This window comes from Mauremys reevesii, linkage group 16 (assembly GCF_016161935.1).
Source record: "Mauremys reevesii isolate NIE-2019 linkage group 16, ASM1616193v1, whole genome shotgun sequence".
Taxonomy (NCBI): domain Eukaryota; kingdom Metazoa; phylum Chordata; order Testudines; family Geoemydidae; genus Mauremys; species Mauremys reevesii.
Window position 1 is genome coordinate 28301022 of NC_052638.1, and position 27313 is coordinate 28328334.

Here is a 27313-nt window from a genome sequence, read left to right on the forward strand (position 1 = left end):
TGTCCTCCTGCTGTCTTACAAATACTTGTATAACCACACTAGCCTTGTATGTATTGTGTCTCCACCTGGGCTATGGTACATAGAGAATAGCAGCAAGCTTTCCCCATTGACACCTACCATTTTCTCCTTCAGCTAATGTGGAAGGGGTCTGAAGGCTGTGGGGTCACCCACTGTTAATGACCCATGTGGGAGTAGGGAAAAAATAGTTATAGAAGCTAGTGATGGGGCCCTCAAGTTATTGTCAGTAATTTTGCTTCTTTCCTGTTGTTCTTTTCCAAATATATTATATGCTGCACTGAATAACTGATCAAATGTCTCATTTTCAAAAGGCTACAAGTTAGTGTTGCTGGGGGATGGGAGGTTTATATTTATTCCTCAGTGTCCTGTGGATGACTAATGCCCCTTTCATACAAATAGTTCTGTGCAGGCTCAGGAGTCTGCCTTCCTGGAGCTCACTGCAGGACGGGGGCCTAGGGTAGGGTGACCAGATGTCCTGATTTTATAGGGACAGTCTTGATATTGGGGCTTTGTCTTATATAGGCACCTATTACCCCCCACCCTCTGTCCTGATTTTTCACACTTGCTGTCTGGTCACCCTAGCCTAGGGACACAGCGACATTGATGGTAAAGAGACAATTAAAGTTTCTCTCCTGATGTGAATGCTGCAGCCAGTAGAAATTTTCCAACTTTTGGCAGAAAATTGAATCAAAATTTTGATGGAAAGGTCAGATACTGAGACCCTCTGGTGACATTCCACTGAGCTCTAACATGTCGCACACAGAGCCGAGCTGAAGCTGGGAGTCTGTTTCAGCAAAGAAGCACATCCATGTAGCTCCCAGGGCTGGGGAACAAATCACAAGAGACAGCTCTCATATAACCACAAACAAGCTTTACTGTCACCTCAGTAACCCTCTTGCAGCTCCTCTCTTCCCTCATCAATCCTCTGAGCATCCCACAAAAATGCTTTCTTCCTCCAGCTCGCTGCCCTTCTCGACGATTCCCTCACTGCTCCCCATCGCCATTCTCTCAGTGATCTCTCACTGATCCTGTCTCATCCCTCTCTGCTCTACAGTGAGTCCTCACCACTCATCTAGATTTTCTGCTTCCTGAGGCCAGAAAGTTACAGGACTGCTAGGCACCAGCTGAGCAAGAGATGCTTACATACCAGCAGTGGTGCATCATCTGCTTTTATGGGCTTATGTGGGACATGAAGGGCTCCAGCTTGTTTCAGTTATTCCCTTTAGTGTCCCAGCTCCCTTCACATGTTGTTGATTGTGGTAGAGAGGGCAGTCTAGTCGTTAGAGGAGGGGCCTGGGAATTCTATTCCAGCCTCTGCTGCTCTTCACAGTGCAGTTTTGAACAAGTACCTTTTCCTCCTTGTTAGCCCCATTTACAGATGAGGAAAACAAATAATTCTGACCCAGCACCCTCAGTGAAGTGCTGTGAGCTGCTTTGGCATGGTGCAGTCTAGAGCAGGGCAGTACTGGTAATTGGCTCAGCTCTCATGGCTCCCTGTTGATGTTCTCTAGGCTACTCTCCCTTGTGGAGGGGTGAGCTGGTGAGAGATCTCGCCAGGCCCTTCATTGGACATTACGGGTTCATGAGGAAGCAGAAGGGTGCACTAAACTTCAAGCCTGGAGACCTTTATCATCTGGGGAGCATCAAGGTCATCTCCCTTCTGGTTTTTAAAACAGAATGACTGTGTCTGTCACGAGGCTTTGGTAAGAAAAATTTTTTCACATAGCCACACGAAGCAGAATGGACTAGAGAATGCAGCCTGCACAAAGCTATTTGTAAAATTAATCTACAGCTCATTGAGGAATAAATATAACTTCCCCTCCCCCAGCCAGACTAACTCATAGCCTATTAAAAATGCCACATTTTTGTCAGCTATTCAGTGCAGTCTTTTTTGGGAAACAGCAAAAGGAAACAAGTTACTGATAATCAGTCCAAGGCCCTATGTTAACTTTGTGTGCATGTGTGTATATTATTGATTATTCCCCTCCAAACCCCAAAATAAGTGAGAAGAGGAAAAAAATAACTCATGAAGGGATGGAAATAATTTATCTCTGCAATGTTTGAACCAACAACCTTCAGAAGCACAGTACAGACTTTCTCCCTTTCAGTTACAGGAGAATGGGGGAGTGGGGTGTGGCAGCTAAAAGGAATATTTGTCCTTAACATTTGTACTTGCTATAAAAAGGCCCATAAACTAAATGTTTTATATCTCCTGACTTGGTCTCAATTCAACAATCATGACTGCATGAAAACCATCTTCATTCTTGATGAAACTTCAAGGATCTCACCCTAAACTGGAGCTGCTCCTACTTGCAGCCAGTCTGAATTGTGCCCCTAATGTGTATGTTTTAATTGTACTGGATGTAAACTCTGTATTTAAAGAGACATATTTAAACTATATAACATTTGGATACAAAGACAGGTATTGAATTTAGCCAAGTCATAAATTATGTGCCAGTTCAGGACTTTAAACAAATGCACGTGCATGAAGGAAAAAAAATGTTACCCTGTATTTCAGAAATGTCATATATATTGGCTTAGCCAGTCCCCTACTATAATTACTCTTGCAGTCAGCTGCTGTTTAAAAGTAAGACAGTTTCACTGACCATTAAGATTGAAGGTTACATTACATATTGAATGAGTATAGCACTCTAGAACAAGATCAGAAATCCATGTATATATTTGGCCTAAATCTTGGTCACTTCTATAATTCCAAATGATAAATATCAGAAAACACACACAGCTAGGTGTGTAGGTGCTTCAAAGAGCAGAGGGGTGGGGGTGGGGGAAATTTGGCTTGCATACATTAAATTTTCGTGAAATTGTTTATCCTTCAATTACACCACAAAAGAGAAGATGAAGGGGGAAAAAAATCCTAATATAGTTTTCTAAATTACACCCAGTACTTAAAAGCCTTCATATATAGCATCATTTTATTGTGGATGACTTTTTTATTATGATTTTTTTTTGCCAAGTTGGCCAGATCAGCAGTAGAGTAATCAAATGCAACCATAATACTATGATGGATTCAGATTTCTTTTGGGAAGAGAACAGAGGGCTTTTATGCTTCAGGAGTCTTTCAGTTAGTCCAATTTGAGTTCCTAATTTTGCTACTAAAGGAGAGGTTGAATTTCTTGCCCAGTATTTGCAGTAACTTGAACAGTAACCTTTTAAGTCCTCTTAATTGAATCGATTCACAGAAATATAATATTGGAATCTGCAATAGAAGTTCTTGACAATGGGAAGGGCTTTCTTTTTAGAATCCCAAGATAAAATTAACATGACTGGCAATGAGTCATTCTAAAATTGTCACATCTTTGTGAAAATATGCATAACTCCCCTAAAATTAAAATGGGTTACCCTGTTAAGAGAGAGGTAATCAAAGCTCACACTTGAGATATCAAGCTGATCAGTCTATGGATCAGAGAGGAATTTTTCACCAGCACCAGGTACAACTTTGTGAGATGTCATGGATAGCAGTAACACAATACCAGACAATATGTATAAATGATCTGTGATAACACCTTAATTAACAGTATGCTTTAACAATCAGTTGGCAGTCAGGACTTCATTCTCCTCTCACTTATACTGATGTAGCCGATGGGCTTGGATGGAGTTACTCTTGATTTAAACTGGTGTAAGTGAGATGAGAATCAGATCTTCACTTGGAGTCTGATTTTTTTTTCATTGCCCTGCACCTTGCATAGACACTCAAGTGACTATAGAACACTACTGTGCTGATTTTATTAGCATTTTGCATTCACTTTGCACTGGTGTAAGTGATAGACACAAGATGTAGAGCAATGGAGGATCAGACCCATTACATTTAAATCTAGATGGGGCCAGAACTGCAGACTTCCATGTGTCTATAATTATAACGCGTCTGGTGATCTAAATATAGACACACATTACTGTGTAGCTAGTTCAGGATATTTTGTGTGTGTGTGTGTGAAGAACTACAGGTTTCTTGAGACTAGTAAGCTTTATTGATTTTAAATGATTTAACTAGTGCCATGTTTTGTATACTGTCTGGGATGACATACACTATAGGTCTGATCCTAGAGTCTGTACTTTGAATTTTTGCCTGAGTAAGGATAGTATATTTTTACAGATCCAAAAGTAGGTGAGGTGTTTCACACCACTTGTAGAATGACCTGGTGCCAAATCTTTGGTGTAAACTGGCACAGCTTCACTGACACCAATGGCAATACAATAATTTTCACCAACAGAGAATTTGACTTAGTCCTTGCTTACAATCTACTTTTAGACGTGAAGCCACAAATGGGGCTTCCAAACTGGAAGGAGGAAGGACAAGGATTTCAGCAATGAGACTGCACTCAGTTTAAGGCATGTACATTTCTTAGAGAAGGAAATCTCTGTGGAGGAAGTGATCTTAAAAATGGAAATAGGAGAGTGTAGTGGTTTGATGGATTAGCATTGCAAGGGGCATATTAGGTGAAATCCCGATCCCATTGAAGTCAATGGTAAAATTCCCATTGACTTCATTGGGATCAGGCTTTCACCCTCCATGTGTAGAGGTTGTCATGGCAAAAGGCATGGACAACATTGTAGGAGAGCTAGATGAAAGGAATATAGAGGTTGGAATCACTGACGGATCAAAGAGGGTGATATGACAAGAGACTGTCAGATATTTAGGTGAAATGGAGTTATATAGGGCTTACGTAGCTTCGTGATGAGGCTGTCTCTTTTGTCTTCATGCCAAATACAATAACCCCTTCATAATAAAGGAACTTTCACACAAAAAAGAGAGACTTTAAAAAATAATCTGCACAAAATATAATTTACTCTACCCCCCCCCCCAAAAGAGTCTGCTTTCTTTGCTAGTGCTACCATATTTGTTGAACGTATTTGGGGCTGGATGCGAGTTTTCTTTATAAGTAAGCTTGCCCTTACCTTTGATCCTCCACAGAGGCCATCATCTTGTGTTTGATAGTCTGCTTCCATGGAAACATTTATGATGCCACAAATGCCGGAAAAAAAATATGTTCACTGTGGGCTAGATCCTGCAGTTGTTACACAGACAAACCCTTATTGAAGCCCACATGAGGTTTGCCTGCATGGAGACTGCAGGACTGGACTCTAGAGAATCAAATAAGAGGAGGAACAAAACCTTTGTCTAGCAATAGTTTTGTCTCTGATTAGCAGCGATGAATTTACACAATGCTCATGGAATACAAGTTGATTGCAGTTTAAAAGGTCATTTTAAATTTTTTCCCCCTAGTATTAAAGCCCTTGTTTAAAAATACATAATTGTTTTCAAAATAATATTTTATGCAGTTGAGCAATGTATAGCACAACCCTGACTTCACTGGTTTTCCATGGGGCAAAGTGAGGGAGAATTTGGCTAAGTATATATGAAAAATTCTAGAGTTAAAATTTAGCTAGTGGGGGCAAAATTCTACCCTTGCTTTTACTCCCTGTGCAATCCTCCTGAAGGTAATGCAAGTGCCTTGGCCGTATCTGAAGGCCCAATTGGGTTTTATAGCACTGAGAGAGACCTGTGACTGTCTGCCTGCTTCTACATTCCCTGCAACCCGGAATGTTCCCAAACAAAAACCTATTTCCTTTTAAAAGTTAAGGTTGAAAGTGTGTGTTCAAAAGAGTCCTGAGTACTCCTACCCCTGAGAAATTGTACAGCTGAGAAATTGCACTTAACTTGTATTTTTAAGTGGAGAATCTGAAATGAACCTTAAGGTAACTAGTCAGTTCCCCATTGCCATATAATCCATTGCTCACTACCACCCAGCCCAGCTCCCCTGATGGGGCTTCCCTTAGGCCACTTCCACTGCCTCCCCTTTATAGCCCATCACTAATGAGTCTCTTTTTTGACCCCCTCCACTCTGAGGCTACATTCTTACAAATGCCTCCGCCAGGGCAGATCCCTGCTCAGTCACTTGGAAGATTGCAGCCTTGTATATGCAAGAGGTATAAGGGGCATGTCTAAACACCCTCATTTTAAGGTCTTTTCTGATTTTTCTCCAATCTTCAAGCAAGACTATGTCCTGGGGTGTGATGCCATGTTAAACTTCAGGGCAATTGATTTATTTTGGGGGAAGTTGGGGATAGGAGGAAGCCCCTTGAAAATTGGGCATACCACAGGAAACTAGTTTCAACATCAAATTATGGAGCAGCTAGCATCACTCCATAATAAATACATCTTAATAGTTATGTTGCTTTATAAATGTGACTGCTCGGCTTCAGAATATAATACAAATAGGAGACGTATGAGCTTCGGCTATCATTTTTATCAACACCCAGTATTTGCATTACGTGGCAAATTCATGAGGATGTTGCAAACTGAAATATGCTACTTTTAGAAAGATCACCATTTGCACTCCATTTACTCTGAAACTCTGCTTAATGTTGTTATAAATTCCTCTGCCTCCAAAAAACACTTTAACATAGTAGCAAGAAAACTTTTTTTATTACTTGTCACTAATATTCAGAGCATGACTTTGTCAGAGAGGAAGGATGTTTATTACCACAAAATAGTCTATGGCTCTGATCCTGTAAATGCTTACTCATATGAGTAGACTGCTCATTAACCTCACTGGGATTACTCTTGTGAGTAAAGACTACTTGTATAAGGGTTTGCAGAATCACATCTTCTATTTTTGAATAAAAGCCCACATCACCGTAAAATGGTAAATGGTAAGCCAGATTTCCAAGAATAGTGCAGTAGTCCTACTGCAGTGCAGAAACAATGCAATTTACTTACTGCTCAATATTTCTATAGAAAAAGAAAAAAAATACTGTTTTACATATAGGCCAAAGATAAAGATATAGACACTGTCCTGTTATCTGCATCCATTAAGCATTTCTATTCAGTAAGCATTTCTCTTTAAAAGAATGCTCTACCAGCAATAATTATTTTAGCTTAATATAGCATGAATATGGGGAGTGTGGGGGGGGGTTAGAGGAGGAGAGGAAGGAGGAGATAAACTCAAGGACATTTCATGGTGCTGTGCCATAGTCCAGAGCAAAGAATTAGCATTTATATTTTGAAACATGTTGATTGAACAACTTAAAACTGAAAATATTGAAAAATAAAATAATTGTGGGTCATTCCGTTGACTAGCAATTATCCTGTGAACTTTGACTGTTACAAGGCAATGCAGACTCTAATCAAATCCAGTATAATTTGCTGGGAGCATTTTCTGTAGTTCAGTTTAAAAAGCATGTTATGGTTGAGAATTTTAACACTAAAATCAGGATACTGAAAATTATGGTTTCCTGTGTAAATAAAACTGACTTCTTGTTGTAGTCTATATTAATCTACATACTTTTAAAATGTCTCTAATGTATGTTCAACTTGGCTGATTTTCAGTGGCTGTCGTCTCTGTTACTGCTTTTTTGGGGTTGTATATTTGAATTCTCAGTCATAAGAATAGAACTTTTTCTACTGAGTTTCCTTTTTTAAAGGATAGAATAAAAGCATTGAAAGATTAAACATTATCATGGTGAAGCTTGTGCAGTTGGAAGGATAGAAAGAAGGGCAGAATTTGTCCTTAAGTCCATTTCAAGGTCAATTTTTTTTAAGCTAGTTTTGAGATATGAGTGGTAGCAAGCCTCCTGAAAGCATGAACTGTGTTAAAAGCACACTCAGTCATGTCCAAGAATAATTTTATCAAACTGTCCACAAAAATTCACCTTTTGTGCACGAAAAATTCATCTGCATAAGAAATCTCAGCTAAAAGAGAGAAAAATCTTTAAAATAATAAATTGATGCTTGTTTAAGCTTATGCTTTTGGAGTCTGGCAGATATCCTTTATTTTATCTATGGAACAGGTACAGCACAAACAATGGTGAGTGAGACCTTTCTGATGCCAAGAGGGAAGTTTATTCTCCAGGTCTGTTCAGTCTCTGACCTCTGTATTATTACTACTGTTAACGAGGGTTCTAGTTAATACCGGCTGCATTGGTAGTTTTGTGGAATAGGTTACTAGCATCTGGACAGAAAACACCTATTGACTAGAGATGGTTGAATTTTTTTCATTTGAGTGATTTTTTTTTAATTAAAAATGCCCTTTTCACAAAACCATTTTTTTCTACAATAAAATTTTGGTTTTGCCTAAAAATATTGATTTTTTTCCCCCCACTGCACACACACCTTCTCCTGGGAAGAATGAAAAATGACAGCTGTCTGCCTGGATGAAACTGACAAACTTTTTCATGTTGGGCTCTGGAGACTGAGCTTCTCCCTCCCTCCTCCAATCCCTATGCTCAAGGAGATGGAGAGGCAGACAGCCCCGGTGCTCTGCATCTCCCAGAGTTGTCATGGGAGACTGGACAGCTGGGATTTCTGCCTCTCTTGCAGATGGGTGGAAGGATAAGTTGACAGAGTCTTCTAAGTGCAAACCAGAAAAATTCCATTTTGGTTATCCAAAAACCAAATTTGCAAAATGTGTCACTAAAAACGTTTAAGCCAAAAAATTCCTCCCATCTCTATTTCTAACAGTGTGACTGTTGATCTGGTTTTCATTAGAGATTACTTTTGAATAGTGAAGGGTTTCTTTTTATACAATTACCAGTTCCATAAGACGTCCACCATACCCCCTTTCATCATAGAATAGGTTTTTTTCACCCCAGAAAGATGAGTCCTGCAACAGTGGATTAAAATTAAAGTGCTTCCTCAACTTTAATTAGTGTGTTGCTAGAGTGATGCCATAATGAAGTTTATGGGAAACTTGAATATTTGCTCTCATTTATGTATATCTAAGTTTACTCTGTCTTCCTGACATCTAATTAATGCTGCACTTCATGAGGATTGGCATTGTTTTTCATCAGCATTCAATACATTTTTAAAGTGAAGTCATTTCTAATTGGCAGGAATGAGACACTAGAATTTCTGTTGGATTAAGAAAAGACAGAAACCTACAAGAGCTTAATCAGTAATATTCTAGTCACAAAGTTTCATTGTTCAGATAACTGGCACTGCCTCACAGCCTGCCTCAGGTGGTAAATCTGATTGATTCTCCTTCCTTCATGTCACTCCCAATAGTTAAGTACTCTGTAGCACATTAACTAGTGATATACCAGACTAGAAATAGTCATAATTTCTACTCTTGCTATTTAAATGCTGTTTATTTCTTCTAAGTAACTTAACATCATATTTGTTCTCCACACAAATTAACCATAAAAGAGGCAATATATGCCTGGATATTCAGTATTCTGTGATTTCCTGATGAATTTATGAATTAATATCTTGCATCTTGATCCTATCAACTTTTACAAATGGTCTTGGGGGGGGGGAGCAATGCAGGGTTAGGGGCCTTAGTGAGATTTTTGGGACATATTTTCAGCCGGTATAAGTTCTCATATGAGAATTTACAGCAACTGAGGATCTGTCACAATGACTTTAATATCCTAGTATTTGGTCATTGGAGAAAGATGTGGGATAAAAACGGAACATGCAAGGCAGGGTTTAGACTAAAAACAAACAAACAAAAAAATAGAAACACATTTTGTAGACATCTCTGTCCAAAACTAGGACCGCCCCACTTCCCTATTTGGGGGGGAAATGTACAATAATAGACTAGACAGGAATGGACACTTTTAAAAGTACTCCTATTAATAACAATTGTTTTGATAAAATCATATTGTGGGAGGAGGAGGTGTGTGCTTAGACTTAGGATGCATTGGTGTATGTTTGAATGTAATTTTCTGCATAACTTTTATCAAGGTTAATGACATGAGTGATCAAATATTGTCAGTCAATAACAATGCAGAAAATTGTAGGCAATATCTTTATATATATATATATAGAATAAAAAGTTAAGGAAGTTTTCTCACACTTGTGAAGCAAACAAAGTAGCAAAAAAAAATTCTTAGTGAACCAAAATATTCTCCTCTGATTATACCTGCTATACACTTGTCAAAAGTAAAAATTGTCTCTATCTTGACTTGGGTTTCATGCTGCCTGAAGTGCTAACCACCAGGTAAGATCAACCTTCCTTTATCTGAGATTATAGACTTGCAGTTGTAAGATTCTTTAGGGAGATCTGTCTTCTATATTTGTAAAGTGTATTCTGATGGAACTGTGTAAATAAATAATGCCAAAGGAAGTATTCTTAAGAAGATGAAGGGAAGTGACAGAAGACTAGGATATGGAGGCCATATGGACTAGCACTTAGAAAAATATTGAACTTCTCTCCCCCTAAGAAAATTCTTGCTCATCTTACTCAAATAATTTCTGTAGATATACTTATTGTACTCAGGTGAGTATTCCCATTAAGTAGGATTTGGTCATGGATGTCAGCTTTTGGCAACTATTGACCACATTATGTCTCAGTTACCGTTATCTAAAATGCATAAACTCACTCTGAACAGGTGTCAAACCCAATCTTCTCTAAAAAGGGTCTACATTCACTATGTGGATCAGAAAAGGGGCAACAACTATCCTTTCCTAAGGTTTGGCTTGATAAAATGAACATATTATACACAAATTTTAGCCCAAGCCTTTCATGCGTACTTGGCTTCTCCTAGGGTTCCTTCCTGAGGACTGAGATCTTATTCTGTCCCCCTCAGAGAGCCAGCATGGGGTTAGTACATACCATCTGCTTCTGTGGTGCATCATGAATCCATCAACCCCTTCCTACAGTGTTCCAGCCTCTGCTAACAAGATAGATCAACTGAAGATTCCTATTGACCTGTTACACCCATTACAAACACTTTTTTGAACTGAGCTTCAACACTAATAATTTATAGTGCAGCTACCTCTGGGCAAATTGGAAGCTGATGAACACTGTACAGTAAATTACACAATAGTTTACAGCAGGAAGTGAAGGCTATCAATAAAATTGCAGGAGGAATTTAGGTTAACAGAATCTAATTACCTGAAATTGAAGTCCATAACATGCTTACTCTTATAAAAAGTTCCAAAGGATTTTTAATGATGATTGGCCAGGGCCTTGGCTTTATATCTCTTATGAAAGATGGCTCTGACAGAACCCCCTAAAATCAGGCTGGGACTTTCTCCCTATAATAACTCAGAAGAGTGCCACTTCTTCTCCAGTGCTAGTTCTTGCAGCATGAGTATCTGCAGACAAGTATTCCCATCCAATTATGGATGTAGCCCCAACTTGCTAAGTTGGTAAGATCTAACAGAAGCAGAACAGTAGGGAGTATGGATGTAAGCCATGGGCGGTATTTTTATTTTTTAATGGCATATGCTGCAGTACAAGAACATATTTCTATCAATCAGTACATGTACTGTATGCGTAAAGAGGATTAGTTTAGTTCTTGCATCATGGGTCAAGCAATATTGGCAACATATTACTTATTCTGCACTCCTAAAAATATCCTGCATGTGTCATTGCAATGGTGTCACCTTTGGTTTCAAACTTGAGTTCATGCATGCTATATGCAGTATTTGCGATGTAAGAGATAAAAGTTCTACATACAATAAGTGTAAGCAAAGTTAACTGGCAATAAGATTCCAGTGAGCTGAGGTCAGAGCAGCATCTACCTTGTCTAATTATTACTTGTCTGCATCAGCATGAACAGCTTTCTGAAATTTCCAGTTGGTAAGTTTTCAGTTCTTTAAATGCAGCTTGCTGCAGTATTATTAAACCATGTGTTTGGAGATGATCATAATGGAGATGTCACACTGGTAAGAGACCTGATTCTGGCAGGCATATTTAACCAGCAGTTCAAAATATCCTAGGTAATGTGTGTGAATCCCCCTTGGTTCTGTTCAGTTTATGCATGACTCCTGTCTATACAACTTTATAAAACTGTGAAATAGATTTTGCACAGAATAAAGTCCAAGAAACTACATGACAATGTGGCTCAGTGCCAGCAAAATAAGTGGTCTCTTGAAAGACTGCAATGAAAAAGCAGCAAATAGGTGATCAGCCACCAATGGAGTTCTGAAATGCACTTTATTTAAGGTGCTGCATGATTTGACATTTGTTTATAACTATCATAGTTATAGGTATTATCAATTCCTTTTTCAGGCAGCGGTGGCCCCTGCCAGCCTATTGATTTAACGGATACTGCTAATGTGGAAGTACTTACTAATAAAACTAATATTATTGCTACCATATACCATTTCACATTTTTGCATAATATCCCTCATTCTCTCTGCACCTTGGATGATCTGTTCCTTCCTTTTCTGATCCCTGTTGAAATGGATCTTTAATGGCCCATAGCTGAGCAGATCGTTATTGGTACCAGTGAAAATTCGGAAAACAATATGCTTAATGCATAGTAATTTATTTGAGAAAGAATCACATAGGCAGTAAATGTTATATAACACACATCTCCCTAATGAACCTCAATTCCCCAAGCATAAACCCTCAGTAATTATGTTGGCCTTACACAATATCCTGATTGGCAAACAAAGCAGGTATAGCTACCAATTCTAGGTGGAGACTTCTTTTTCTTCTCTTCTTTCCCCTTCTCAGATACTTGGTCTGTCAAATGTCCTCTGAAGCTGGGTCTTGGTTACCTGAGGCCTTCTGTCTCACAATGTCACGGACCTCTTCAGATGTTAATTGGGAAACTAAATTACACTGCTTAGCATTCATATCTTTTGTTCTCAAGGAGTCACATGTCCCAGGAATATGCCCTGTGGGCGTTTCATTACTGGTTTTTCAAATTAATATTTTAGAAGGGGGCTGCAAAACAGACAAACCAAAGCTCAATCAACATTTACCCTCTCATCAATCATTCACTTGAGCTCTTAGCATGATGCCATCCAGAGGGGTCAGCCTGAGTCAGCCCAGGTCAGCCTGTACCAAGCTCAGTGATCACATGTTTTTACTTTTTCTTTATTTTGTGAGCTGGTCCCCAGCGGATGTATTCCAAAGTTTGATGTTGAAACATACACGCAAATAGAGCCATTTTAGCACTTCCAATAAATTTCCATCTATCTAATGCTAAGGGAACCATGCTCCCAGAATCCTCTAGCAAATTAACATCTCAATCCACACCAAACTCACGCTTACCACATTCATTCATATCAGTCACAGTAATTCATAATAATTTGGCACCATCCCAACATTGTCCATTTCTACTGACGCTTTTACTTTCTCTGAAAGGTCCCTAGATATCTGACCTTATGACTGGTATTAATTTTTATCCAGCAGACTGAGTGCATCACGAACATTCTTTAAATATGTTGTGGGAGGGATGCGCAGATGTTACTGTTTCACATAAACTTGCTTGCAAAATAAGAGCACGCAACCTGAAGTCTTTCAGTCTCAGGAAGACATGTTGTGTAATTTTAAGGTTTTGTTAGCCAAGTTTCGGTGTAGAGACAGAGGCCGTTGGTAGAGAGAAACTATGTAAGCAGCAAGAGAGTTTTCACTTTTTTGCCTTGGTTTCTGATTGGATTGGATTCAACTCTTGAGGCAGAGTTGCTCTCTGGGAACCTGGCATTGGTGTTGGGCTGAGATTCTAGAAAGAAGAAATTGCTAACATGCTAGTTGACCACCTCTGTTCTAGGACTGGTGTATATTAAATAAAATCAAATCAAGTTAAGTTAGAATATATCCAGACTTCATGTCTCCTCCACTGGCAAGTTCACCTGCAAAGCCATGAACATCTGCTACTGCTTGGCAGAAGGATGACACTCTCAGAACAGGACTCTGGTGTTTAGAAGAAGGGTCGATAGGTTACCAAATCAACAACAATCCCCCACTACCACTGATATGGTTCTGATGTGTTTGCTTGTTTGTCCACAACATTTTCCATGCTTGCTCCACACTGGTGGGAGGGCCATTGTAAACAAGATACCACCAATCCCCAGCATTTTAAACACTACATTGTCTAGACCAGTTCTGACCAAGATCACAAGACAATGATTAAAGCATCAGCAACCAGTCAATGCTTGTGTTCATACCTTCCCTACCGCTAGTGGAACAGCACCAGTCACAGCAATCCTGGGAGAGTGCTCTAAGCTCTGGGCTAAAGATCACAAGAGGGATACTGCCACCACCACCTTGTCTTCTCCTCCTCCTCATTTCTGATGGGGTGTGTGTGTGTTTGTTTGTTTGGGGTTTTTTTTGTTCTTTTTCCTTTCAAGAAATATTTGGCATCTAATTCCAAGAGAGGCTTCATGGCTGTGAATCCCAGGCAGAGGACAGTGCATTCCTCTGGTCCTCGTTTAGGTCCCTAAATTTCTTTGAGGGGTGGGAATTAGGCCACATCCCTCTCCTTGGCATTTCCTTTTGGCTAGCTTAGGTGGCTCCCTGCTTAGCATGCTGGCATTTTAGGCATCTAACTCTCCCAGGCATTTCATAGGGAGCTGGGCCTCTAACTCAGGGTTGTGGATTCCGCTTGATGGCAGAGTGCCCAAACGTTAGGTATTGCAATGCTGAGTCTAAGTCCCCTTTGTGGGTCCTGCCCTAAACAAAATAAAACAAAATAAAAAACAAAACAAAACACCAGTTGCCACGCCTCCTTTCTTTACTTCTGTGAGAGCCCACAAATATGAGTAACCCATGACAATCAAGTAGGGAGATGATCATGATCACTTGACTGTGATAGTCTCAGATAAACAGAAATATAACATGCTGATGTGCATAAGCCACATTTCTCTGACTTCATTTGTGTGGACCTGATTATTTAATCATTCCATAGTGCCTGAGAGAGCGAAGCAGAGTCTCCCTTAGACTTGCCATGCATGGGGGCAAATCCTACTACCTCTCCCTCACCTTCTCTGACTGGCTTTGCTATGGAAAAGTTGGGAAGGACACAGGGGAATTTCATCCTATGCGCTCTGTGGGTGCTTATCGCACCCCATCACAGCAGGGTTTTCAGGATGGGTAGCAAAGGAGCTGGGATGGGGTTGGTAGGTCCAGCACTAACAGTGTGCATTAGCCTTCTTCCTTTCAGGTTGGATGCACGGGCACCTGTAGCCCTGTGAATGAAGTAGCTGTAGGTGGGAGGGTGTCAGTTTTGAGGGAAGGACACTCTTCGTTTCACCCTCACCCCACACATAGAAAACCCCAGCTCATAATACTGTTACTATGGGCTGAGCTATGGATTTGGCCTCACAACACAGATAAAATTAAGAATTACTTTATCTTTATCTCCAGGCTTTTATATTATGTATGAAACCTAAATCAACATGAGCCAGCATCACAGGTCCTGTTGAATTTATTGGGACTAATTGCATGGGAAAAGTAAGCAGGATTTGACCCATGGTTCAAATGAAATTGCCAATACTCAGACTAAAGAAGTGGGCGGCATTGTACAGACTTCCTACAGTAAGACATGCTTCTGCATTAAATTTAAAACTTAGCAGGGAAGATGTATTGACATTCCAGTAGCTACGAAATAGCTCTCTAATGTACCAAACATATTATTTATAAACCTTCTAATGGAAATAACTGTAGCCACTTTATTATTTCAATGAGCTCTTAAAATGTTGGAGAGGAGTATGGTGTTTCTACCACTCAAAGTTAGCACTGAAAAATACTGCTTTTGTGTATATATTTGTGAAAATGCATTTATTTGCCATTAGACAGACAAGGTAGGTGAGGTCATATCTTGTACTGGACCAATTTCGGTTGGTGAGAGAGATGTTATAGTCGTTGAGCATTTTTTCAGAAGTTTAGAATAGGCTCTCTAGTTAAAGGGCAAGTTTTGGATCTTGTTGACATAATCATATAACAAACTCAAAGCTGCTTAGTTTGGATGCTGTTTGAAAATAAAATTATAATTACAATACTTAAAGTTCTTATCATATGAAGAATTCTGATAAATGAAAGCAATCTTGAATTAATCAAAACACTTCAAGGCAGCTTAAAAGAGGACTGCGATAAATGTATTTCTTGTCTTGATATTAACCAAGCTCAAACTGAAGGAACAATCCAATAGTGTTTAGAGTGACTGCTTTGGAAATATTTACTATTTAGACATTTTCACCTGTAGATCTCAAAGTACTTAACAAAGGTGGGTCCGTTTTTTAAATGGAGATTTGAAAAGTGATGTAGAATCAACAAGGTAGAGAGAGGAAGATCATTTCTTATATCAGGAGCTGTAAAAATGACTCTGGCACCAGCACCTATGAGGTTTTTGGAGGAACGGTGAAGAGGCCAAAGACAGATGGAGGTAGTGGGAAGGGCAGTAGAAAGTTAAGGTCTGTCATATGGTGCAAGTCTTGAGGATTTTATGAGGAGGAGGAAAAAGAGGTGGGGCCCTGAGGAGTTCTTGAGTTGAAGATATAGAGGTAAGCTCTCTCTGCCTTGCATGCCCTTCTCTTTTTATCTATGTGCACATCGGTTCCTTTCCAACAAGTTTAGAGATTTTGCCTCTTTTGAAAGATAATTCAAACTAGGCTTTCATTTGGAATACATAGTGTTGGTTTCAGAAAATCAAAATCCATTAAATTTGGGCAAATGTGAATGTTTAGACCTAACTAGGCTGAGTTTAAGATAAAGATGCTTTCAAAAATCACTTTAAGAAAATATATTGTAATATTCTGAGTAGGGCTTGTTTTTAATACACTTTGCATTCATGTACAACAATGACCAGAAGCGAAGGGAAATGCAGGTAAAAGCTAAAGGGATAGAAAGCTGTTGCTCTGCATTGGGGTTGCTGCAGAATCAGACTTTCAGGAGGCATAATGCAGCTGCTGTACTACCCTTAAAGAGGGTGCAGCATAGATTCATAGATTTTTAAGGCCGGAAGGGCCATTATGATGATCTAGTCTAACCTCTGTATAACACAGGGCACAGAATTCCATCCAGTGATTCCTCCTTGTAGCCCAACAACTTGTGCTTGAACTACAGTATATATTTTAGAAAGATATCCAATTTCTATTTAAAGATTCCATGTGATGTGGGAAATGATGGCCATGTCACTCAGGGGCGGCTCTAGCAATTGCGCCGCCCCAAGCACGGCGGCACGCCGCGGGGGGCGCTCTGGCGGTCGCCGGTCCCGCGGCTCCGTTGGACCTCCTGCAGACATGCCTGCGCTGGGTCCGCTGGTCCCGCGGCTCCGGTGGAGCATCCGCAGGCATGCCTGCCGGAGGTCCACCTGAGCCGCGGGACCAATGGACCCTCCGCAGGCACGCCTGCGGCAGGTCCACCGGAACCACCGGACGACCGGACCCTCCGCAGGCACGCCTGCGGGAAGTCCACCAGAGCCGCCTGCCGCCCTCCCGGCAGCACGCCGCCCCAAGCACGCGCTTGGCGCGCTGGGGTCTAGAGCCGGCCCTGATGTCACTTGATAATCTGTTCCAATATTTAGTTAACCTCACTGTTAAAAATATGCATTTTTATTTCCAGTTTCAACTTTGCTGACTTCTACTTCCAGCCATTGGATCTTGTTGTTAGAGCTGGATGGAAAATGGTTTTCCTGTCCCATGAAAGTGTTTGAGATTTCAGAAGTTTTCCTGTTCTGCATTGGCACTAAACCTAGACCTTTACAAGTTTTTTCACAAGGCAGACCAACAGCCCTTCTCCCCCAAATATGGTTAGAGCACTCACCAAGGATGGAGGACACCCAGATTCAAAATGACTGCTCTGCCTGATTCAGACCAGGGTTTTAGAGTCATAGACTTTAAGGTCAGAAGGGACCACTATGATCGTCTAGTCCAGGGGTAGGCAACCTATGGCACGTGTGCCGAAGGCAGCACGTGAGCTGATTTTCAGTGGCACTCACACTGCCCGGGTCCTGGTCACCAGTTCGGGGGGCTCTTAACATTTTAAAAACCTTATTTACTTTACATACAACAGTAGTTTAGTTATATATTATAGACTTATAGAAAGAAATCTTCTAAAAACGTTAAAATGTATTACCGGCATGTGAAACATTAAATTAGAGTGAATAAATGAAGACTCGGCACAGCACTTCTGAAAGGTTGCCGACCCCTCTGAAAGGTAGTCTGACCTCCTGCATAACGCAGGCCACAGAATCTCACCCACCCAGTCCTGCAACAAATCCCTAACCTATCTCTGAGCCACTGAAGTCCTCAAATCATGGTTTAAAGACTTCAAGATGCAGAGAATCCTCCAGCAAGTGACCCGTGTCACAAGCTGCAGAGGAAGGCAAAAAAAAACCCAGGGCCTCTGCCATTCTGCCCTGGAGGAAAATTCCTTCCCAACCCCAAATATGGTGATCAGCTAAACCCTGAGCATGTGGGCAAGACTCACCAGCCAGACACCCAGGAAAGAATTTCTGACATGTTGCATTTTTGGATATTTTGTCAAAAAATTCCCAACCAGCTCTATTTGTTATGCCTTTTATATGTTGGAGTTAAAGAGCTCTCATGTTCAAAGATCTTCTTCTCCCTGTGTGGGTAGTAATTATACCCAGTGATCAAGTTGCTTCTTAACTTTCTCTTCAATAAGCTAAATAGATTGAGCCCTTTAGAACACCTGTAATGTTTTCCATGGGTGGCTAGTGCCTGCTTTGGGGGAAGGAGGGTGTCATGGCAATGTCTTGCTCTTTCATCTATTTTGAGTGTCCAGTATCACTAATATTATTTGTGTCAAGTATCAGGAGGTAGCCGTGTTAGTCTGTATGCACAAAAACAACAAGGAGTCTGGTGGCACCTTAAAGACTAACAGATTTATTTGGGCATAAGCTTTTGTGGGTAAAAAAACCCTCACTTCTTCAGATTCATGGAGTGAAAAATTACAGATGCAGGCATTATATAATGACACATGAAGAGAAGGGAGTTACCTCACAAGTGGAGAACCAGTGTTGACAGGGCCAATTCGATCAGGGTGGATATAGTCCACTCCCAATAATAGATGAGGAGGTGTCAATTCCAGGAGATGCAAAGCTGCTTTCATAATGAGCCGGCCACTCCCAGTCCCTATTCAAGCCCAAATTAATGATGTTAAATTTGCAAATGAATTTTAGTTCTGCTGTTTCTCTTTGAAGTCTATTTCTGAAGTTTTTTTGTTCAAGAATAGTGACTTTTAAATCTGTTATAGAATGTCCATGGAGATTGAAGTGTTCACCTACTGGCTTTTGTATGTTACTATTCCTGATGTCTGAGTGGCTGGCTCATTACAAAAGCAGCTTCTCTTCATGTGCCATTATATAATGGCTGCATCTGTAATTTTCACTCCATGCATCTGAAGAAGTGAGGGTTTTTTTACCCACGAAAGCTTATTCCCAAATAAATCTGTTAGTCTCTAAGGTGCCACCAGACTCCTTGTTGTTAATGTTATTTGCATTTGGGCCAGTACGAAGATTATGGTTACTCCTTATGGGGCTGATCTGAAAACAATGGGTGTATTTCCATTAACTTCAGTAGGCTTTAGAGCATCCTCTCTCTAGCAGGGGATCCTGAGGTGGGAGACAGAAGTATTCACATCCCTATAGTCTCCCACAGCCGCTAGATAACCTCATGTGCAGTGCTTACCTGTGCAGACGTTCGCCACTTTCTGGCCCCTATATTTTTGCTTAATTCTTTTAAGGGGAGACATTGTCAGTTCTTTCAACATGTTCAGAGAAAATGACTCCAAACTCACTCAGTTCAAATTATTTTATAGTAGTTACCATATTTTATGACAACTACATGAGATTGTGTTATAGTGGGACATAGCATGTAATTTGTTTGTTTAAAATTACTGGTCTGCATTTGCTGAGATAAAGCATAACTCAATTAATTAGTTAATTAATTGCAGCGTATCACAGCCATTTCCGTGTATAATAATAATGTATGCACTAATAACAATGAATGTTGAGGGGGGGCATAAAATATTGTGAACAGCACAAAAGGAATGGACAGCCCTGGAACTCACTGAATGGCTTTAACAGATGTGCTGGAACACTACATTACAGTGCTAGGGAAAGCTTGACGAAGGCACAATGGCATCAAAAAGGGCATTATACAGCCCTGAAAGCTGTGCCAAAGACATCACAAAATTAAAGACAATAGGAAAAGGTTACTGATGCTGCTCTGCAGAGACTACTTAATGCAAGGCGATTACGTGTATGGAAAGAAACCAAGGTGAAAGACATTGACCATAAAACCTTATAAAATTAATTAAACTAAAATAGAACCTACCAGTTTTTAACTGTCAGAACGTTGCAACTAAGAAGGTTGCTATAAGGAGAATTCCAATCATATCTCGAGGTAATCCTGAAAGCACAATTTTGCACTGATTTGAGTGATCTGATGTTGTGAATTTGGAATGGATCCCAAACAAAGGATTTTGTATTAATATCCATCTCTTTAAACGCCTGTGGAGTGATTGGAGTGCTTGAGGGGGACTGCAGTAATATCCCCCACACCAAAAAGAAACTTAACATGTTATGTTATTTCATAATTTTGAGTGGCACATCACTGAAAGTCTGAATCATCCAACAGAGTTCTCTAACTTGAATTACCAACCACTCACCTCCCCATTCCGCATTTAAAACAGTTACAATAATGAAGCTAACCTCCTGGCTAGTGCAATAATTGTACCTATTATGACTTTTCAATGCTGGATCATGTGAAGCTTTTGATTACTAATTTCAGAAGTGCCTTGGGATCTGATATGATAGGATATGGCTCACTGCGATCATACCAAGCGGTCTAGTTTCTCATATAAACATTGTCTTCAGTGGGAGTCCAGTAAGAGCTCAGTGAAAACGGCAATGAACAAGGGTCAAATCCTGGTCTTAGTGCAGGCAATGGGAGTTTTTCTGTTGGCTTCGGTGGGACTCAGGTGTAGAACATGTACAGTTTGGGGTGTTACATAGATTTACCTGCTTAGCATGGAAATGCAACCCATGTCATTTTCTGTATAAAAAGCAGTATTTAGCAATGGTCAAGAAGGCATAAACTAACATCTTCAGAAAGTATTTAGAGCAGATATTAGCTGCCCCCTTAGCAACATGCCAATGCTGCTGCTGATTAATTTCTAAGCAAAATTGTACATCCTGAATAAGTGGATGTTTAGGTGATACAGAGATAAATGAAATGAACATTCTTCTATCAGTATAGCAAGCTCTGGTGTAGAAACACTCAGGTATGTCAGGAAACTTATTTACGACTATATGTAGATGGCTGTGTTGCAAGTGGCCCCCTGTTCAGCGGTCCTAAGGTGATGGTGAACTCAATATGTTTTTTTTTCTTGGGGGGTACCTGTCCATACACCAAATGAACATTGTTCTTTTGGGGGAAAAAATGAGTTCCTTTAAGTGTCCATAGTACCATAAGGCCATGTTTAGCTTCCTGTCCTAAACTTTTGTGTAGTTTAAAAATGTTAACACTGCTTTTCACAAAGACCTGGGTAGCGCATGGCTGCTATGGTTTAAGGCTTTCATGAAGGTTTCTATTCCAACCCCCTGCTTTCACACTCATGTCACTTTCTGACAGTTGTTTTCTCCCTCAGGGCTGATGTATTCCAGGCTTGATCTCTGCCTAAACACGAATTGGTTTTTTTTTTTTTAGAAGTTTGAGCAAAAATTGTTCCACCGTGTTTGAGTATAATGAGAATGAAACAAATACATGTTTCCCAATTATAAAACAATGAATGTGACCTTTTTTTGAACAGCTGTCAGCTGGAGTAGCAAGTATGAATTTGCCATGGAATAGCATACTCCAAGAGGGGTCTTTAAGCGTTCAGATGAAATTTGGTTATCTGACCCTTCCAAGATCATATAATCTGTACAAGGAAGTAATATTTTCCACTGTTCTCGCTAAGCTAAGAAAAGACATAGCTAAGGAAGGGTGTCCCTTAACTCTATATAGCTGTGTAGTGAACCAAGGATGTGAATGGACAATGCACTACCCCTTGGCTCAGGCACCTCTGGACCTTAAATATGAAAAGATTTGGAAAGGCTGCTGAGTGCTTTGTAAGGTTCATAGAAGGCAACTGCACTCTGATTTGTCATAAGAGCTCAGCAGCTACTGATGTTAAAATTCACTCCTCTGCGTAGTCTTTTTGCTGGTCCAATGCACAGGGATGCATTTTACCAAAGGTATTCAACAGAGGGGAACAAAGAGTCCTGTGGCACCTTATAGACTAACGGATGTATTGGAGCATAAGCTTTTGTGGGTGAATACACACTTCATCAGACACAACAGAGGGGATTACTCCTGCAAACTTCTGAATGTGTGCGAGAGAGACCTATGTTCCTGTTGCTATAGCCAAAGAGTTACAGATTTTGATACCTTCGTGCGCTATTGCCAGGTCTTTTTGCAGCTCTTGGGTGAAATCTGGATCCCACTAAACTCAACTCCCATTGACTTCAATAGAACTAGGTTTTGCCCTCTGTCTTTTCACCTCCTTTCCCCTCCGCGCCCCCCCCCCAAAACCCCTAAGCCCATGGAATATATAAATTGCTAGTACAATCAATTTTAATTACAGCAAGGACTATAATAATGATTACTTGGCAGTCCTGTGGTGCTCATATACACATCATTTTCTGTTAGACATTCTATTGTCGAACTTTTTATCTAATTTTTGATGGTTTTGATAAAAATCAAACCTGGAAAAAATTAGTTTTAGTTTTGCCAAAATGTGATTAACAAGGCTTTGCAAAACAAAAACTATCCCAGTCTGCCACTTTACTGAAGAGAATGAAACCAACATCAGATCCTTCCCAGTTTGAACTTTGGTTCAGTGAAAATGTACCCCATATCCCAACTACGCCAGGTTTTGGTTTGAAAAAAGCATTTGCACAGTATCTAATTGCTAACTAAGCACTGTAGATATGTTCTGTGTTACTGATGTTTTGAGAAAACTATTGACTATTGTGTATGTATTTCTAATACATGTCTATAAAGAAACATTGGGCTACACACCACCATAAGAAGTAGAAACAAATATTTACACTTTAGTTGAATCTTTGAGTTGAGATTACAAACTTGCTGATAAAACAGCAACAAAACCAAAGTTTTTTTCCTCTGACCTGTGGTGTCCGCACAGATATTAAGTTGTTTTTACCAACAACAAGTATTACTTTGGTTAGCAAAGTCTGGAACCAAACCCCACCACTTGCGAGGAACAGTTTGTTATGCAAAGAGAAAGTAGCAAATAAAAGATTTGGAGTCAAAGATAAAATATTGTTTGTTCTAAAAGTTCCACACTGGTCTCTATTTACCTGTTAAAAAAATGTCGGCTAAACTTTATTTTGCAGCTTATCTGGGAAACAGCAGGCTTCACACAGTGAGACCACCACAATCAAATTTTCTCTTATTGGTGAGCTCTTTTTATTGTTTCTTCCCCTGTGGTTTTTCTATTCACACTTCATGACAACTTTTCACTTCTCCTTGCTCTCAACTGCATCTTTTTTTACAATCTGATAACCAGTGGACTGAGCTGACATCAGGGTTTAGCAAATCACTGTGTTAAAACATGCGTGCACACATGGATTTCCGTCATAGTTTCATGGCAACTGCTCCTGTATTCCCCCTGGTATGGTCCATCTAGTGCACCTACTTTTAAGTTTCCAGATCCCCACCCATTGACTTTCTTCTTTCTGCCTGGAGATTTTTAAGAATGCACAGCTTCGTGCCTCCATTGTGATAACCCCAGCAAGCCAGACTACCTAAAAGGCCATTGTCTGTGCTTTTCCTTCCTTCCTTTCTTCCTTCCTTTCACAGGCTATGACCAGTATATTGCTCAGTTATAAGTTATCACAGAGCTCCTTCTAAGTAAGCACATTTATTCTTAAGGTAAAAGCATTACAAAGAAGACATCAAAACAATAAAAGTGCCTACATTCATACTAAACAGCATACCAATCTAGGGCCCTGGTAGGTTTTAGTTCTTAAAAACCCACAACTGGGTTCTCCCTATGGTTACAAGTTCATAAGTCTTAGATCCAGAACAAAGGCTGGGCAGATGAGCCGTTTCTTTGTATAGCTTGGGTCTTTGATTTAACAGATAATTGGAAGATGATAACCCTCTCCTCATGGCAGATCTTTAAAAGTCTGCATTTATGCATATCCAGAGTGTAATGCCCAGAGGGTCTCAAATTCAAGCCTGCCTAGCTACCACCAAGGCAGCTATAACTGGCTCATACTCCGCTACTCACAAGCCACGGCAAGTGCCACCTCAAAGCGTTTGCCAGGCAGCAGCCTCATTCCTTCTGATTGGCTCCCTGCCCTAAATAAACTCAAGGGGCATTTCAGGAAGTGGCCAGGCAACAGCATGGATCTTCTGTAGCTACCATGACTATTTCTATTCCCTGTTGTTGAACTCCTGGCTTCAACCTCTGCTCTCCTGAAACGGACACTGAAATCTGACTTCGACTCTGATCTTTGTTATCGATCCCTGCCTGGAACTTGACTACAAACTGCTCTGCTACTCTCAGCCTCAAGTTTGACCCTGCTCTGACCCTTGGTCCTTGACTGCCCTGGTCAGGATCTTGACACAAAGTTGGGGGATTTGCATTAACTTCTGCCTAAATGGATTTCCTGGGGAATCTGTAATGCTTATTGTACTAGAAAAGTATGGTCTTTTGGGACACTTTTCAATATAATCTTTTGAACTCCCAGCGTCACATCTCCCCTCCTAGAGAGGTTATATGCAATCCTGGTCCACAATAATACATAAATGTAATACAATAAAGTCTTTAAAATATATTGCATGAAATTCCCATATCTGTCACACCTTCAAGTGGTCAAAATGCAAGAAATAAATTCTGCATGAGATCATTGAGTGAGAAGCTGTTTGGTTGGCAGAACAGTCAATTAACCTAATTGACTCTACACATGTTGCTAATGAGACACAAATAGACATGCAAATAAATTATTTTCATTAAATATCATTTGAAAATAATTAGTAAAATACAAACTAGTGTAATGATTGAATTCAACATCTGGAGAGCAATAGCTGTGATGCTGCTTTGCATGTAGGGCTTCTTGGAGTCTAGCAGAGTACACAATCCAGCTTTTGTAATTGATGTGAGTCTGCTAATGCCAGCTTAATATGTCCTTTTATACATCTATCATAAATATCCGATGTGTAGGAGTGGAAGTCTAAGGGCCAGATTGCAAACCCATTACTCACATGAGTATCCCATTGACTTCATTGGGCCTGTCCATGTAAGCAACTACTCCACAATCTGCCCCCAACGATTTAGCAAATCGAAGCACTTAGGTATGCCTACAAGATAGTATATAAGAAATCAGGGGACGCATATGAGATCTGAGTGACTTACAGAGGATCCGTTTATCTCTATAGAGAAACTTATGCACTAAATTTGCCTCATGCTGATGTAAATCGGGAGTAACTCCATTTGAAATCAGTAAAATGAAATCATTTTAAAACTGGCATGTCAGGAGGACTGAGCTCTCAATTTGCTAAGTTGATTGCAAAATTCTGATAATCTTTTACATGGTTTGAGACCAGGGTTTTAAATCACTTTGTTTAAATATAAAATAGGCTAGATCAATTTTACATAGTGTCAACATGATCTAGTGGCCTGAGAATATGCCAGAAACTGCTGAGTTCTACCTCAGTTTCCAGCATTGATTCACTTTGTGGCATTGGGCAAATGGAGGCTCAATCATTTTTTTTTAAATACAGAACATTGGGTTTTCAACCAAATGAAAATTTTACAGACAGCGTCTCCATCCCATATATACACACAAACATTTTTCAATTGAAAATGTTGTGGTTTTGGCTTGCTGAACAGAAAGATATTCAATTTTACGACAAAAAGCTGAATTTTTCCATGATTTTTCCAATAATCTATCAATGAACCCAATTATTTATCTAGGTCACTTTTGCATCTTGTACTCCAGAATCTAAGCCTTTTTTGTTGTTTTTTAAAAAAAAGTATTCAATGTCTACCCCTTCTGCTGAGAAAAAATCTTCAAAAAGTCAACTGATGAAGCCACATCTGCCTGGATCTGCAGGAAGGCTAATACAATAGCTATAAGAATAGTGTGAACGTCCTCTAGTCATTTGAAGGTGGTATGACTCCCGAGCCTCATGAGAATGCAAATGTCGTCATTGTTAATCAAAGCTATAGAGAAAGAAGAGGGATAATTATATTGTGATAATATGCAGTTTGCTGTGAATGTCAACTCATTTTAGCATCATGAGTGGAGTGTCAGCTTTTTTTGAACAGTCTGACCTCAGGGTGAGTTGGAGAGAAGCTCCTAAGTCCTATTCCTGCTTACACTAAAGTCAATGTGAGTTTTATCACTGATTTATCTCTATCAGTAAAATCAGGATAATACAGTATCCTGTATTTCACATGGGTCAGAAGCGGATATTTGTACAACTCTTAAAGGTGAAAAGTGCTGTCTCTACTTAGTGAGTAATAAATATGGCTAGATTTATTTATTTATTTATTTATTTATTGTTTGGTCTAGTCCGGCATGGTTCGGCAAGAGGTGGGGAGAATTCAATGAACCTTCCCTTCCACTTCCCTTTTGAACACCTGTTCCACTCCGTTACCTGAACTGGTAGCAAACTCCTGTAAGGGAAAAGGGGCAGGGCTATTTCCTACTCCTATAGGAGCCAACAGAGCTGGGTTGTTCACCATGGGTGGGCAGCACATCCTGCTCATTGTCAAAAGGTGAAGCTCAGCCTGTGTCTCCCTTGCCTTGTGCTCATTATCTCTGGGGATGGCTGCCAGTGCAAAGCCCTTCCCAGGGGCGGCTCTAGACATTTTGCTGCCCCAAGCATGGAGGGTCCGCTGAAGCCGCGGGACCAGCAGACCCTCCACAGGCAAGCCGCCGAAGGCACCCTGCCTGCCGCCCTAGCGGCGACTGGCAGAGCGCCGCCTGCGGCTTGCCGCCCCAGGCATGTGCTTGGAGCGCTGGTGCCTGGAGCCGCCCCTGGCCCTTCCTAGCTCTCTACCCCCATGACACACGCCAACAGAAACAGAAGCTTAAAGCCACAGCGTTGTCCTATTATGAACCATTCATTCAGTCATTTATTATGCAGCTTTTACGACGGGACTCTAGTGGCATTTAGAAGCTATAGGTCCAGCTTTTCCAGCCAGGGCACAGCCAAACCCCGTTAAGATAACCATTATCTGTAAAAGGAGTTTGTTCATTCCAGAGGGTGACACAGATCCCAGTTCTGCACCCAGCCCAACCTATCGATCAGAATTTTAGCTGAGACACAGGGTCATTTATGTTGTCACGCAGTTTGGGCCAGAGAGATGAATGGAGGTGGAGGGCTGATGTAAATAAGTCTCTCTGTACCCCATTCATCTCTCACTTGATTCACGAGGGCTAAATGTCTGTTACTTGCTGGCTGCAGAAACAATTTTTAAAATAAGCAATGACAACAGCTCTCTGATGGATTAACTTCCTCTAAAGCCTTTGATCTCCAAAGTGAGATGCCTGTACCACGTTACTGGCAGCTAAAGTCATTCTACCTTTTTAATATACTACCTCCATGCTA

At 40.4% G+C, this 27313-nt stretch overlaps 1 protein-coding gene across 2 annotated transcripts in view; it reads left to right on the plus strand.

Annotated features, from left to right (window-relative positions):
* The window catches only part of CDH11 (cadherin 11), a 489120-nt gene that overhangs the window by 16903 nt on the left and 444904 nt on the right, over positions 1 to 27313 (plus strand). Inside the window, exon 1 of one of the 2 annotated variants that reach the window (XM_039502747.1) lies at positions 23129 to 23144. The exons of the other annotated variant lie outside the window; for it this stretch is intronic. The gene's annotated coding sequence lies outside the window, so the exon portion shown is untranslated. Of the gene's footprint in view, positions 1 to 23128; positions 23145 to 27313 lie in introns of those variants that run through there. 2 annotated transcript variants of the gene reach the window in all.